At 47.5% G+C, this 14,789-nt stretch overlaps 1 protein-coding gene across 10 annotated transcripts in view; it reads right to left on the bottom strand.

The window, feature by feature from the left end:
• Positions 1 to 14,789, bottom strand: part of NCOR2 (nuclear receptor corepressor 2) — a 404,021-nt gene that overhangs the window by 280,587 nt on the left and 108,645 nt on the right. The window lies entirely within an intron of this gene.

Raw genomic sequence — 14,789 nt, 5'->3', positions numbered from 1 at the left:
CGAGGTCCTGCCGGGCAGCGTGGCTGTGAGAGCTGCTGGGTGTAGTGTATTAAAATTGCTCCCTGTAGGAATGTGCTACTTACAGAGCACCAGGACTGGCAGCGGTAAGTAGTACACCGTAAGTAGCATATTCCTACGGGGAGCAATATAATACACTACACTTGGATAGGGAAGGCTGCGCCTCCCGAAACAGCCTGGCCCCCTCCCCCTATCCGCCACCTCCCACTTCCCGCCCCCTGACTTCCCCCCTCAGACTCCCCGACCCATCCAACCCCCCCGCTCCCTGTCCCCTGACTGCACTGACCCCTATCCACACCCCCACTCCCTGACAGGTCCCCTGGGACTCCCACACCCTATCCAAACTCCCCCTGTTCCCCATCCCCTGAACACTCCCCCCAGTACCTCCACCCCATCCAACCACCTCCTGCTCCCTGTCCTGACTGCCCCCCCGCCCCTTACCCAACCCCCCCACTCCCGCCCCCTTACCATGCCATTCAGAGCACCAGGACTGGCAGCTGCAAGTAGCACTCCATAAGTAGCATGTTCCTACAGGGATCAATTTAATACACTATAGCAGCCCTCCATACAGTTTCGGAACCCCGATGTGCCCCTCCGGCCAAAAAGTTTGCCCACCCCTGCTATACAACAAGGGGCCACCTCTCCAGTAGAAGAGGGATGATCCCGGCGACTGAACAGGTCTGTTCCATCTCTAATACCTGTGATTCCAAGTACTTGGGAATCTCAAGCTGCCTCAGTTTCCCTCCCACAGTCCTCATGCACAAAAAACTCAGGAGATGCCATTCTGCCAGAACGCTGCATGCCCCAAGCCCAGCTGTGCAGCTATCAGCCTTTTTATAACCCACCAGTCCGGGATCTGATGAAGTGCTTGCGAATAAGCAAAGCCGAGTCCCTTTCCCCCTAGCTGGCACACTGCACAGATCATATACGACAAGTTCACTTCGTGTTTTATTGCAAGCAATTTTTTTTTGAAAACAGGACATTTCAACTGCCTGGAGACAACAGCTTTGCCGAAAATGTAGCTGCTTAATCAGATGGTGCCCTAAAAGGTAAGCACAAAATGAGGGTGGACACATACATTTTAGTATAATTTGCTCCTTATCTTAATGGTAGGACTTTGATGTTTGGTTCATTTCAATTGCTGGTAATCAAAACATTATTTTTAAAGAATCCCTTTCAACTGCAGATCAACTGAACTGGGAGAAAAAGATGGTTTCATAGCAGCCAAATTGTGCCAGCCCAGGACACACAAATCCCCGGTGTTCTCTGGAAATCATTCGGTTAAGAAAGCAAAGCTGAAGCCTCTCATGGACAGCGATGTGCTAGCAGCAGGTTCCAGCATGTCACAGAGTGAAACCTGCAGCAGCCTGGGACAACATGGGCATGAAGTTGTAGGAAACTGCTGCCTGAGAGAGAGGCTGGACTAGTGTTTAGAGCCCAGGATGCAAGCCAGGAATCCTAGGCTTCCTGGTAACTCGTGGTGTCTCTTTGGAGCAATCAGAACCTTTCTGTGCCTCAATTTACCAATCACTATCTATGGTACTTGTGGTCCCCATTACGACCGTATCTAAGTGCCTCACAACCTTTAACGTATTTATCCCGACAACACCCCCTCGAGGTCGGGGAGGTAAGAGCTAGGAATCATCATCGGTAGTAGTATTTTACAGATAGCGTCTCTGTGACTCAGTTCCCTGAGGAAATATCTAAGCGGGGCTAAAAATTGCCGTGTAGACATTTGGGCTCAGGCCCTTCGCCCTCGCAGGGTCTCAGAGATCAGCTCCAGCCAAGCCCAAATGTCTACAGAGCAATTTTTCAGCCCTAGAGCCTGAGCCCCGCAAGCCAAAAGTCAGCTGACCCAGGCCAGCAGCTGGTGTTTTAATCCCTGCGTAGACGTGCCCCAAGTGATTTGCGCAACATCACACAGGAAGCCTCTAGCAAAGCTGTGAATTCAACCCAGGGCTCCTGTGTCCCAGGCATGAAGCCTATCCACTAAACCATTCTTCCTCCCAACTCCGGCACTTGTTTTGCCAATGAATCCCATCTCACTTCTCCCTTTGCTGAGTTCAATCCCCCAAGCCAGATGCCCATGCCACCAGGGTCACCAACACTCTTCCCCCACGGCGAGCATGAACACAAGCTGCAAATGCTCACGGGTAACGTTCTAAGCAGCTTCCACTTGCTCAGCAGCAAAACGGGGAATATTTTTGAGATGGGAGGTATTTTACCGTTACACAGGACGGTCTCAGCAAAAAGACCTAGAATTACATTGACCCAGCTACTGTCTTGTCCATGCAGTTGCCTCCCAACGAGGGTCATGGCACGTCGGGCAACAGGAGGAGTTTGGGGGAAGCCTGGACTGCTGCAACTCAGACTGGAGGATTTCTGTCTCCAGGGCTGTGGAGCCAATAGCCAGTTATCTTTATGCCAGCATCAAGCAGGACCTATTTTAGCTCCTGAGTGTTTAGATGGCCCTGGGCACTGGCAGCACATCAGCTGCCCCGCAGACCGAGAAATGTACTTTTTAGCCTTTACCCACGTAAAGCCACTTTCTGAGGCCACAAATGGGGGGATTGGAAATAACTAAACATCTCAGCAGCACCACAATGCGGTCTGGCAGCACCAGGCTCTCACTGCACCCTCGCAGGACAACAGACTAGGTCTAAGAAACTCACTGTGCAATGGGAGAGGAGACGTCCCCACCTCATTCAGAAGAGCATCCTGGCAGGAGCTCTGCCTTCACCGTCGTTGGACGGACGGAGGAGCATCACTGCCAGCAACTACCGTGGCGCAGGATGGAGGTGCTCTAAGGTGTTTGTGGCAGATGGGGGGAGGGAGGAGTTTGATCTCGATACCCTGCACTGGGTAGGCTGGTTGGTTGTTTCTTTGGAGGGGGGGGTCATTTTTTAAAAGTACTGTTTGTTCCCTGGTTCCTACTCGGGGGCGGGGCAGGGTGGTTCCTCCCCTCCCTGCCACAGGGCTTGTGAGGAGCCATTACAGGGTGGTCTTCTCCCCAAGCAGCTGTCCCCAACGCTACAGCTTCTGCTAACTCTGCCTCTCCAACCGCATTAACATGGAGGGGCAGAGAGTGGTGCCGTAATGCAACTCTCCCCCAGCGGCACGCGCTGCTGCAGAGGCAGGTGCGGGTATGGCCTCTCGCAGCCCGGGCTCCAGTGCGGCTTCACCGGAGGCAGGCACAAGCCCTGGCAGCACCATGACGCCAGGGCTGAGTCATGCGCTGATGCCAGCGGGAATTCAAATGTGGTTTGTCGGCTGGTGATCTGCCATAACCTCTGACACACGTGAAAGTGACACTAATCTCCTCGCTACCACCAGACACATTTAGCAAACAGACCAGATTCTGGGCTGGTGTGGAAATACCCCCGCATGCTGGTAAAGGCACCCACCCACCCACGCTGCTACAGAAACCATCAAGATGTTCCTTTATTCTGGTTGGCAACAAGCCACCATCACCCAAAGCCCATATCACTCATTCTCATGAGCACACACACACACAAAATCTTCTGTGTGGGGTATATGCAGAAAGATCATAACTGAGTCTAGGCTGCACAGCATGATCTGCATGTCTACATGCTTTCGGTCCTCCAGATACATCCCAGAACACAGCCCCATGGTTACTGTCAGAGCATGCAGGAAGGAACCGCTCCACTGGTTTTGGAGACGAGTAAGACTGGGGCTAAATTTTGCCCCACACTGCCCATAATTCACAAGCAGTTAGGGTCAGGCCCCAATCTATAGCACCTTGCCGGGTAACTGACCCACTGAAAAAAAGAAAAGAAGGACTTGTGGCACCTTAGAGACTAAAATTTATTTGAGCATAAGCTTTCGTGAGCTACAGCTCACTTCGGCAGATGCATACGGTGGAAAAAACTGAATGCATCCGATGAAGTGAGCTGTAGCTCACGAAAGCTTATGCTCAAATAAATTTTAGTCTCTAAGGTGCCACAAGTCCTCCTTTTCTTTTTGTGGATACAGACTAACACGGCTGCTACTCTGTGACCCATTGAGTCATTTTCCCATCCTTCTAATGTAGCTCCAAAGGTAAGCATGGCTCATTGGCGATTTCATTCCTTGTTTGTGCACCAGTATCACCCATGTTAGCAGAGCTCTTGGCATGCTATTTGCTCACTACCAGCTGCCATTCAGCAAGCAGAGGAAACACAAGGACCAAAACATGATCACTCCAAGTTTCTACATCAATAATAGCTTTAAAATAAATTTAAAAAAAAACCCCACCAATATTTTACGACCAAAAGGAAGTATTTAATGTGGCATTCCCCATCAAGCTCTCTTACCCCATCAGGCTGCCAGCCATATGCAGGTCTGGAAATTGTGTAGACACACACTGCATCCATATATGCTCAACTAAATTGGTTAGTCTCTAAGGTGCCACCAGTACTCCTTTTCTTACTGCATCCAAAGGTTACTATTTAGGTCAAGTTCAGGAATGAACAACTTGATAGTATCCTTTCAGTTACAGCTGGGAGAGGGAAAAAGGGAATTGAAAACATTCTCCAGTACAGAAGAGCTTGAAGATTCATTCTATGAATAAATCACTTAGTGGCTCACACTATGACTGGGCTCGCCTTATCACCTGTAACTTTTCACTCTAATCAAGAGAGATGATGTCTGTGGATGTCTTTCTGCAGTGAGTTAGGGGCAATCTGTTGCCTTGATAAAGGCAGTCCACACTGGAGTTGCTATGTAGCTAGACTCAGCTGGCTTCTTCTGTAACGATTCACTTTTCTGCCCCCCCCATGAGAAAACATCTGCAACTGATTACGCAGAAACAAAAGGAAACTATTGATCAAACAAGTCAACCCAACCCAGCACCACCCGCCCTCCAGCCATTTGAATATCCAACAGGAAGATTAGAGATGCTTTATTTTTCTTGCAACAACAACTCCTCCTCCATAATCAAGTATGTTGTTTGAGATAAGGTTAGGAATAAAAACTTGGTTGAATTAACACAGTGTTATCTTGTCTACAGGGATGAAACATGTGCTTCAGACAACATCCTTATTGTTCCAGTAGAGTCTCCGGGCCATCAATCTCCCAAACACTGCTGGCTTGGCCCTTTGTTTCGGAAGGTGACCACACTCCACGTGGCCTGCTCTTGGAAAGGCATTGCTTTTTGTTGCCATCTAGAGCAGCGTATGGACCAGCTGCAGAGCAGCACATCCTTCTTAACTTATTTTTTCTCCCAGTGAGCTGTGAATTTTGGTGGTGTTTTTCCTGGCCATGCCAAATATGCCATTCACTGAAAAGAACCAATGTCACGGGGAATAGCACTCTGTTTTTCTGACTTCGCAGTCATCTGACCAGTGGGTCCTTGTAACTAGCCGCAGCCACTCTGACACCTGCTGCCAGATTTGAGCAGCCAGTCCTCAGGCAGATGGCAGACACAACCAAAGGTGTCTGCAAAAGAGAAAAATTTAGGAGTTCGCTTCTTTGGAGCTTCTCCAACAGAAATGTCAGAGCACTGCCGGACCCTGTGCTCCCTTCCCCATCCCTGAGTCATACCCAGCCACAATTAAAACAGAGCCTTTTGCTGGGGATTTCCATCTCTTGTCCACCGGAATCATCCTGTAAATTCCCGCCAAGGCTTGGAACTCAGCTTTCCAGAATCACTTGTGGTCACATGCTAACCACAACTCTCAAGCCGCCACCACACCCTTGAATCCCATTCCTTTAATGTACCCAAGCTCCTCACCTCACCTTCGAGACCTCATCTAATCTTGCCCTCTCCAAATCTCTTCTGCAATTTAAGCACCTCTGCTCTAGATTTCTGACTCCCCATCTCACTCCTACTTTTCCCACTTATCACCTCCTCCTCCTCTCAGCTCCGGGCTTTCTAGCATGCTATCTGTATGCTTGGAACCAGGTCCTTAGTCTTGTCTGCCAAGAAACCCCCAATCCTCTCTTCCTTACACTCGTTTCTTCCAGGAAGCCTTCCTACCCATTTTCTTTAGAGATCCTCCCCATGGCTCCTTTATCTGTGCCATTGTCCCATCACTGGTCTTTATATTACCACCTATTATTTCCATTCTAGAGGCCCCAGCCAAGATCTCCATTGTGTTGGCATCATTTACATACACACACGGCCCATCTACATAGACTGGACAAATAGTGGAGAAAGGAAGGATTACTATCCCGGGAAAGGAGAACCAGAGGTATTAAGGGTAATATTTTCCAAAGCACCTGAGAGATTCATGGGGTTAAACCCCATTTTAAAAGTGACTTGGGTACTTAGGAGCCTATGTCCCATTGATGTTCAGATCTCCTGAATCCTAGGTCGGTGCCTCAACCACAAGACCGTGCTTCTACCTTGCTCATCTTCCACTGCAAGCTCTTCAGAGCAAGGTCCATGCTTTGATCTATATTCTGCACATATGCAGTGTTACATAACTCCATAGTCCTCTTTCAGAGAATTTCCATCCATTCTCACACTTTCTTCTCTTCCCCAAATCGCGGTCTCAGAGCTGTTTGATGGCTTTGCCTTCCAAACACAACGAATGAAGTCATTTTCCTCTGTGATGCTGCATGCTTATCATTTGGAGTTTTCATTGTCCGGCACCACGTTGATAGAGCCAGCCATCGGGCAGTCTTCACAGCAAACTGAAGCTCCTGGTGTACTTAAGCCAAAAAGCACCACATCTCCTGGCTTACGAGTAAAGCGCTAACAGGTAGGACCCTGGGCTCCACTGCCACACTGGATTTCTGGGATGACAGAGTATGGCAGTCACAATCTTGGCTGGGAGAAGAGTGACATTCAACTCAATGGAAATTCCTTTAGCCAATTAAGGAACGTGGCGGAAGAGCTCCAATAAGAATCCCAGCCAGTCACCACTGATGATGGCTGTACCAAGGGTTCTATTATGATGGAACACAAGGAAGAGGAGGGGAAACAGGTGATATTCAGAGCTCCAACAGGGTCAGTTGAAAGTCTTCATTACAAGGTATTATTCCCTTGTATAGATTTATTGTGTTCTTGTGATTAACCCATGTGATGTTTTTAAATGCAAGGAAGCATCCCACAGGTTTACAAATCAAATTCAAAAGCCCCACTGAAGTGTAGATTCCTGGCTCAGAAGCAGAAGTGGAAATCTGCCACAGCTCCATCTGCTTTTAAAAAAAGGTACCAGGGAAAATGCATTGTGAATCCCGAGTGTTGGAAGCTAAGCCTTTCCTGGCAAGGAGACAGAATCCAGAGCTGGGAATCAGGGGGTCTTCTGGCTTTGCTTTCAAGCTACCCAAACCCAAAACACAAATCAATTAAATCAAGCCATCACTGTACAGTTCAGAGCTCACATAAGGTGTCATCAGAAATATAAAGCCACTTTTCCAGAGAGATGATTTGAGTTCGTTAGTAAGCAGCTGAATCAAAGTTGCCATATCAGTTCCATGGTTTTGGTTTAAAAAAAAAAAAAAACACAAAAAAAAATCAAATCACTCTTCAGAGGCCAATAAAACGCCAGGCACGGGATCACGGACAGTGCTCTGACAGCTGACAATATCTCGTGTGAAATCCGAACAGACTCCAACACTGCTGTGCAGCTGGTACTAGGAATCTCTTTGCTTTTGGGGATTGCTGGGATGGGGAGGAGGGAGCTTTGAGCAACACCAGGGCAGGCTGGTGTTTGACGCTCTAATGTCTTCAGTATAAATTAACACAGGCAAGCATTGTGGTTCTAGAGGTAAAATTATTCACTGCCTCTCCAGGAATCAGTAATATCAATAGCACCTTACATTTATCATGCATAAAGCACTATTCATACGGACTCATCTCAAAGCGATTTTTATATATGGATCATGTCACCCACCTCTAAAATGTAGCCATCTATAGCAACCCTGCCCCACTGGCAACATACATCCCGATGTGACAGTTTTTCAGGATAGGCTTGCCCAGTTCAAAACTACTGGGAGAACTTCAGGTAGGAAGAACAATTACCCGAGCTGGATTTTGGTCGGGACTCCAAGATTAACACCCTTGCTGTTGGGAGAAGTGCCAGGGGATCTTTAATGATCACGAGTGGTCAGGACCTCACAGGTTTATGCCTCCCCAGTGAAGAGAACCTCCAGCATCATTATGTCCTTATAACCTCTCGTTAGGGCACTGATTCAGTATTAACTCTGAGCACCACCCCCTGCTATGTCACCCACTACAACATTTGAATGACTCTCAGGCTGACCCTGCCTAGCTTAGGAGATCTGATATAGAAATACTTTAAGGCAGGGATAATTGATTATTTTTTGTCATGGTCCAAATTTCTTGGTCATGGTATAGTCAAGTCCAGACTCCAGAGAAAATAATAATAAAAAATATTATAACAAGTAAATAAAAAGATTTGGGGGTCCATTCAAACGCGTCTGGCGGTCCGGATTTGGCCTGTGGTCTGCCTGTTGATTAACCCTGCTCTAAGGAGATATTGCTACCACATGAGCCAGTTTATGAAGCAGATTATCTAAATACAGCCTCCCTTAAGGATTAATGAGAGTCAGACTGATCAAGATTGTGCTGATGGATTTGCCAACGACAATGAAGGATACATACCAAAACAAACCGTTCTGTTTAGATTGGTTGTACAGTAATGTATTATAACTGCCTTTATTAATGCAGATGAAATTAACACTTGAGATGAACCATTTCTTTTCTGATCCATGCTAACAGACATTTCAGTCTGGAAGCTCAAAGCCAATGGAAGAACCAGAAGGGCTCACGACTTCCCCAGCTGTGTTTCAGTGTCTGAGCAAGTAACAAAATGCTGACGGACCAACTACATCATCATGGCCAAACACTTTCCTTTACGGCAGGTTTGACACACACTGAAGCAACAACTTGTAATTCGCATCCTTAGCTATTTTAGTGCAATTCTGGGTGTGGACACTTATTTCAGATTTTGAGCGTACTATTGTGATTTAACTTGAAATCAGTAAAAAAATACTAATAAAATAAATTGCAACAACTTCTTAAATCAAAATAGGGCGCTTGTAATCCAAAGTAAGAGTGTACACACTCAGACTGGCACCAAAATAGCTAGCAGAGAGACTTACAACCAAGTTTGTTATTTCGGACAAAGGTGTGCATAGGCCAACCTGCAGACTTTTTGATTTGTTACATTATATTCCTCTTCAGCAGGGAAGCCGTTAGGTGGAGACTGCAATGATTAATTCCCCATTTAACTTCTCTGATCCTCTCCAACAATTTATATCAACATGCTGGCATATACTTACCAATCCCCTTGATTTTGCTTGATTGGGTGTGAAGGTGACCTCCAACAGCCTGCTAAACTGGCAGGTCAGCGCTGAATGAGCGCCGTGTCTAAGGGACATCTCTGGGATAGATTCATAGATGCCACGGCCAGGAGGGACCATAGTGATCATCTAATCAGACCTCCTGTATAACACAGGCCATGGAACTTTCCCCAAAATAGGATGGTCTCAGACCCTAAGGAACAGGCACTTGTAGCAAGGGAGTTTTTGATTCAGAAGCTAATGAGCTATTTCACTAGAGATACAGCACTGTGGTTCTAGAACGCTAGCCTCACAAAGGGTGAGCTTCGGCCAGAGGTAGAGACATGATGTGCTTAGCCGCTGAGCAGAGAGTCATGGACCAGATCCTGCACTTACTGAAGTCAACAGGAGTTTTGCCACTGACTTTGCTAGGTGCAAAATCAAGCCCATATAAGCATTATTTATTATTGGTTTAGGGTGGTGCCTGGGGCCCCAACGATGGATCAGGACCCCGATTGTGCTAGGCACTATACAAACACAGATCAAAAAGAGCTCACAATCTAAGTGTAAAACAACAGACTGAGACAGACAGACGGGGGAGCACAAGGAAACAAGATGCTGTTGGTCAGCATGATAGGCTGTGTTCTCAGCACACCAGAAGCCTAACTATTGCCAAGTTTTGTAGGCATCACATGGCAAAGGAGAGTTAAGGAGAAATCCAAAGGAGGACAACAAAGTAGCTTTGTGGATGTTTATGGGGAGCTCCTCCCAAGCGTAAGAGGCAGCATGAAGAAGCACAGAGGTGCTTGTTTGAAAATTTAAGCTCAGTGGTTCCAAACATGACTAGCTGAAGTCTCCCTCATAAAATTGAGTCTCAACAGAAGTGGTCCCTCCAGAGAAAGGATCGTTTGCAGGGCAGCGTGTGGGAAGCTCATAGTGAGCCACCTGTTCTGTGGAGAGGAGATTTCATTCTTTTACTCTTCAACTAGCGACTCTGTGCGGGGGAATTTAGTGCTCGCAACACACAAAGTTAAAATCTCCATAAAGTAAACCAATGCGCAACGCTGGGGCCCCTTGATATTTCCTGCTGATGCCTGCAACAACAGACCATGTCTCTCAGAATGCCTAAACCTCCCCTTTGCTAGTCCTACCATGCAGGTTCCCCCACTCCTGCTCATGTCATAGTCATTCCTATAGCTATGAAACCGCACGGCATGAGCAGGTAAATTATGACGATTAAGGAGGACACCACAGGAAATTGGATACATGGATGGGGGGAACCCTTCCCACCCCATTGCCTATAGATTACTTGGGGCTTTACAGCTAGGGATGGAGGCAAAGCTAGGAAAGGAAATTTGCCAGAAGCTGGGACTGGATGACAGTGGACGGACCACTCAAATTGCCTTCTTCTGTTCACTCCCTCTGAAGCATCTGGCACCAGCCACTGTCAGAAGACAGGATACTGGGCTAGGCAGCCTTTTGGTCTGACTCAGCAGGGCCATTCTATGTTCTAATTGATCTGTTTACAGAAAATATCTGTGGGTTGACAGAAAATGAAAACCCCTCAAGCTAAGGTTTCCTTCGAGAGAGCAGGAGCTCCCGACACATTACACGGTCAAGCATACAAGTAATATGCATTTTCACCTTTAGCTAAAGGTCACAGAACATTCAATAAGCAATCCCTCCCTCCAAGAGCTGGCAAGACAGCAATTGACAAGACATCCACATATTATGCTGCTCCAGCTACTCATTAATGTGGAAAATGATCTGCTGTCCCCTTTTGCTTGGTCCACAATGATTCAGTGCACTTGGGAGCAAAGGGAGGAACCGTTCATACAGCTGTTTTCAGATAAACACCATTGCTGAATTTGGCTTTAAAAAAGGAAAGGCTTTTGCCTTTCCCATTAAGAACACCCACACTTCTACAGAGATCGCATGTCATTTATTTTAAATAAAGCAAAAATGAGCTATACAGGGATGGTATAACGTACCAGACCAGTGGGTTCACTAGCATCCTGTCTCTCTGACATTGGCCAGTCCCAGATACTTCCCAGGAAGTTGAAAAAACCTCTGAATTGGGCGATGATAAAATAACCTACCTACCTATATAGGAAATTTCTTCTTAACCCCACATATTAGAGGTTAGTTTATACTCCTAAGCATGAGGATTTATGTCCCTTCCAAATTTGGGGGGGGAGGGTTGGCAGGCAGGGGGCCATTCCTTTTTCTTAAACCCTTACTAAAGGAACTCTGCACGTTCTCATTAGACATATAAAATGTCCAGTCCTCTTTCAAATTCTGAACTCATGGTCTTAATGATACCTTGTGGCAAAGATATCCATAAAACATGTAACCTTTTATTAATTTGAAGTTCTCTGCCTTTCTGTTTTTGTGCCCTTGTTTTTGCATCATGAGAAAGGTAAATAGAAGTGCCCAATTTACCTTCTCTATACCACCCATTGTTTGGCATGCTTTTATCACGTCCCCTCTTATTTGTCTCATCTTTAAACACATCTCTCTTCCTCTGGAAGTTTCTCTGAGCCCGAAACCATTTTAAGGCTAATTTCTGAACCTCCCTGCCCCCCGTTTCTACAAGGCTCTTTTCAACAGCAGATATGGGGGTCAAGGCATGTGAATGCAGGACCACTGACAGACAAAGCTATGGATTTACTTGTATTATGGTCACAGCTAGACATCCAAGCACCGTAGTGCTAAACACCGTACAAACTTAAGAACCGAACAGTCCCTACCAATGTAATCAAAAATATCCTGCAGACAGCCTAAGTAGTCATGAATTTACCTAGGGTTAGGACCCTATTCTTGCAAAATATGTCAGAGGATGTAGCAAACCTGAATCAAAATATCATTAAAAGCAGACACTTATTAGCACCGGGGCAGGTTTGTTCCTCCGCCATCTCCTTCCAAACTAGCTCTTACTAGACAGACAGCCCATGACAAAAGTGACCTGGCCAAGCCATGCAAGCAAGCGCCACGCTGGGGTTAATACCACACTGCAGGCAACTTCAAAGCAAACAACTGCATCTTCCCTCCCAAATAGTCCTAACCAGAGATGAGCTCTGTCCCTACTGCCATGGTCAGGTGCCAGGTGACAGCTCTGCCAAGTGAGAGATGTACATTTGCAAACAGAGCACAAGGAGATCACACAGGAAGAGGTTTCTGAGAAATGCCCCACCCTCCACCTTGTTAAGGGAGACAAGGTAGCTTTGACAAGGCCATGGCGGAGACTGCGTGGGTGGGAAGAGGGGGAAAGACTCCTCTGTATTCACTAAGTAGGAAATGATCCTTTTGGGTTCCCATCTGCAGCCTCAAACAAGGCCTCTCCAGCTCCTAAACACCTCAGCAGTATCACATAACTCTGGAAGATTTAATGTGGCTGTAAAAATAGCCTTTAGAAGCTGAGCCAGCAAACCGCTCCAACCTTAACTCAGCAGAATAAAAACAGCATTCATGCCAGCCAGCGAGGAAGGGCAGGCTGGAAAAAAAAAATCTAGCACTCATGTTTCAACTTGCATCCAACACAACTGGTTGGTTTCACTTTATTAGATGGTGCCACAAAAGGAAAAGCAAAGCTGGTTTGGAAGATATAAGAAGTCAAGCCCACGGCCCTGAGCATTCACTCATTTCTGGGGTCACACTCAAAGTGGACTCTCTTTAAAGGCTCTGAAATGATTGCAAACCCGGTGTGTTTCTCCGCGCCCCCATCCCCTCCAGCCTCCACCCCTATGTCTAGTTTCTGATCAGGACAGAATTTGCCCCTTCACTCAACTGCACATGGCATCCTTGTGAAACCGCGCTGCACTGGGGTGTATAAGCTGCATGCTGCCACAGCCAATAAGGGGTCCAGCGACAAAATAGCTCCTTCCCCCATCTGTGGCTAATCGGCTGACCAGCAAAGGTTAGGATACAGAGCTGCAGCCTGGGCAGAAGGGCTCCAAAGCCTGCTCGACAGGCTAATGACCACCCCCCGTAAGAAAAGCAAACGGACAGGAAGCCGCCCAACGAGCAGGACCCAAAATTCCCCTGAGGACTGAGGTGAGACTGCGGGGGGGGGACCCCACCCACCAAGAGGGTTTCCCTTCTCCTGCTCTCCCCCAGCAACAGTGAGACTTGACATTAGGATGCTGCTACCAAGCCGTGGAGGAATACACACAAGTATTTGAGGAGGGTGGGAGCTGAGCTGGAAGGCTAAGAGCGCCAGCTCATCAAGGCCTAGGATACTTGCCAGAGGCCAGCAGAGAGATGAGAGCGCCGAGCCCCTCTCGTGCCCCCACACAGCAGGCGCGGAAGGGAGAACCATGTCGAGACTCACACGTGTGTCTCGGTTACCAAAGACGAAAAGCCTCCTTGTGGAATGTAAAAGAGGGCAGAAGAAAGGCCCCAAGCAACCCCGTACAAGCAAAGAAACGGAGCCGAAAGCCCATCCCTTCCCCTCACCTTACTTGGCTTTCTACCGCAGAGCTTTCCCGACCCCGACCCTTTCCCAGACACTCCCATGGGTGCTGTGCTCCTGAAGAGCAGCAGAGTGGGAGAAGAACAAAACTTTCAGCCTCACATCGACATTTCCTGGATTTGGAGGCTTTGCAGTCAGGGCAGTTCAATAGGATTCCTTGTTACAAAGCTAACCCTGAAACAAGGTCACCTCAGCCCGCCTACACTAAAACACGCTATAAACGCCTTCGTAACTGTGGTCCACTTGCTATGACTCACCAAGGGGCTGGCTCCAAAGAGCAGCCTGACAAGTATACTCTATGCTCCGACACCTAATAAGATTCGTTCAAGCAACTTGTGCCGATGGAAGCTGTTCCACTACGGAAAGTCTTTTCCATTTCGATCTTAAATCTCAAACATTTGAAGATCCAGAAGGAGTGAGCTGGGGTAGGGGTGACAGTACAGAGCAGCGGGATTTGGATGGGTTTACCCTTCCTAGCTCTGGGTCATCAAATAGAAGCGCTGTCTTGCATGGCTTCTGGATAATAGGATTAGGAAAAACAGCTTTGCCAGCAAACACCACTAAGAAAAGACAACTGATTCACATGCAAACGGCTTCTTCAGGACATAGCCTAGATTCTCCCACGCCCAAAAACCCAGCCTGCTTCCCTCTGTGTCAGACGTGGCTATCCCAAATGACTTTCCAATCCTCCGGTGTGCCCCATGAGAGTTTTGGACTGATTGAGTAGTGCAGTCTAGTGGTTAGAGCAGGAGGGACTCAGAGCCAGGAGTCCAGACTTTGATCCTTGAGTACATTCCTTGCCTCAGCGTATTTCCCAGTCTAACAGAAGACAAGGCCTTTCATCTACAGGAGACGAGAAAAACCTAAGAGCTGCGGGGAGGCTGTATTAAAAAAAGAGCACGGATTCCCCTCTCTTTCACCAACACAATACGCAGCATCCTCCCCAAGCCAGAAGCCCTACAAAGAGAGGGGTCTCGGCTACCTGACTGAAAAGCAAACAGTAGGTTCATTAGATGGAAGTCCCCTTGGCACGGCTGCCTGCCTGCCC

Source organism: Caretta caretta, chromosome 15 (assembly GCF_965140235.1).
Source record: "Caretta caretta isolate rCarCar2 chromosome 15, rCarCar1.hap1, whole genome shotgun sequence".
Taxonomy (NCBI): domain Eukaryota; kingdom Metazoa; phylum Chordata; order Testudines; family Cheloniidae; genus Caretta; species Caretta caretta.
This window is presented reverse-complemented; position numbering and strand designations above follow the sequence as displayed.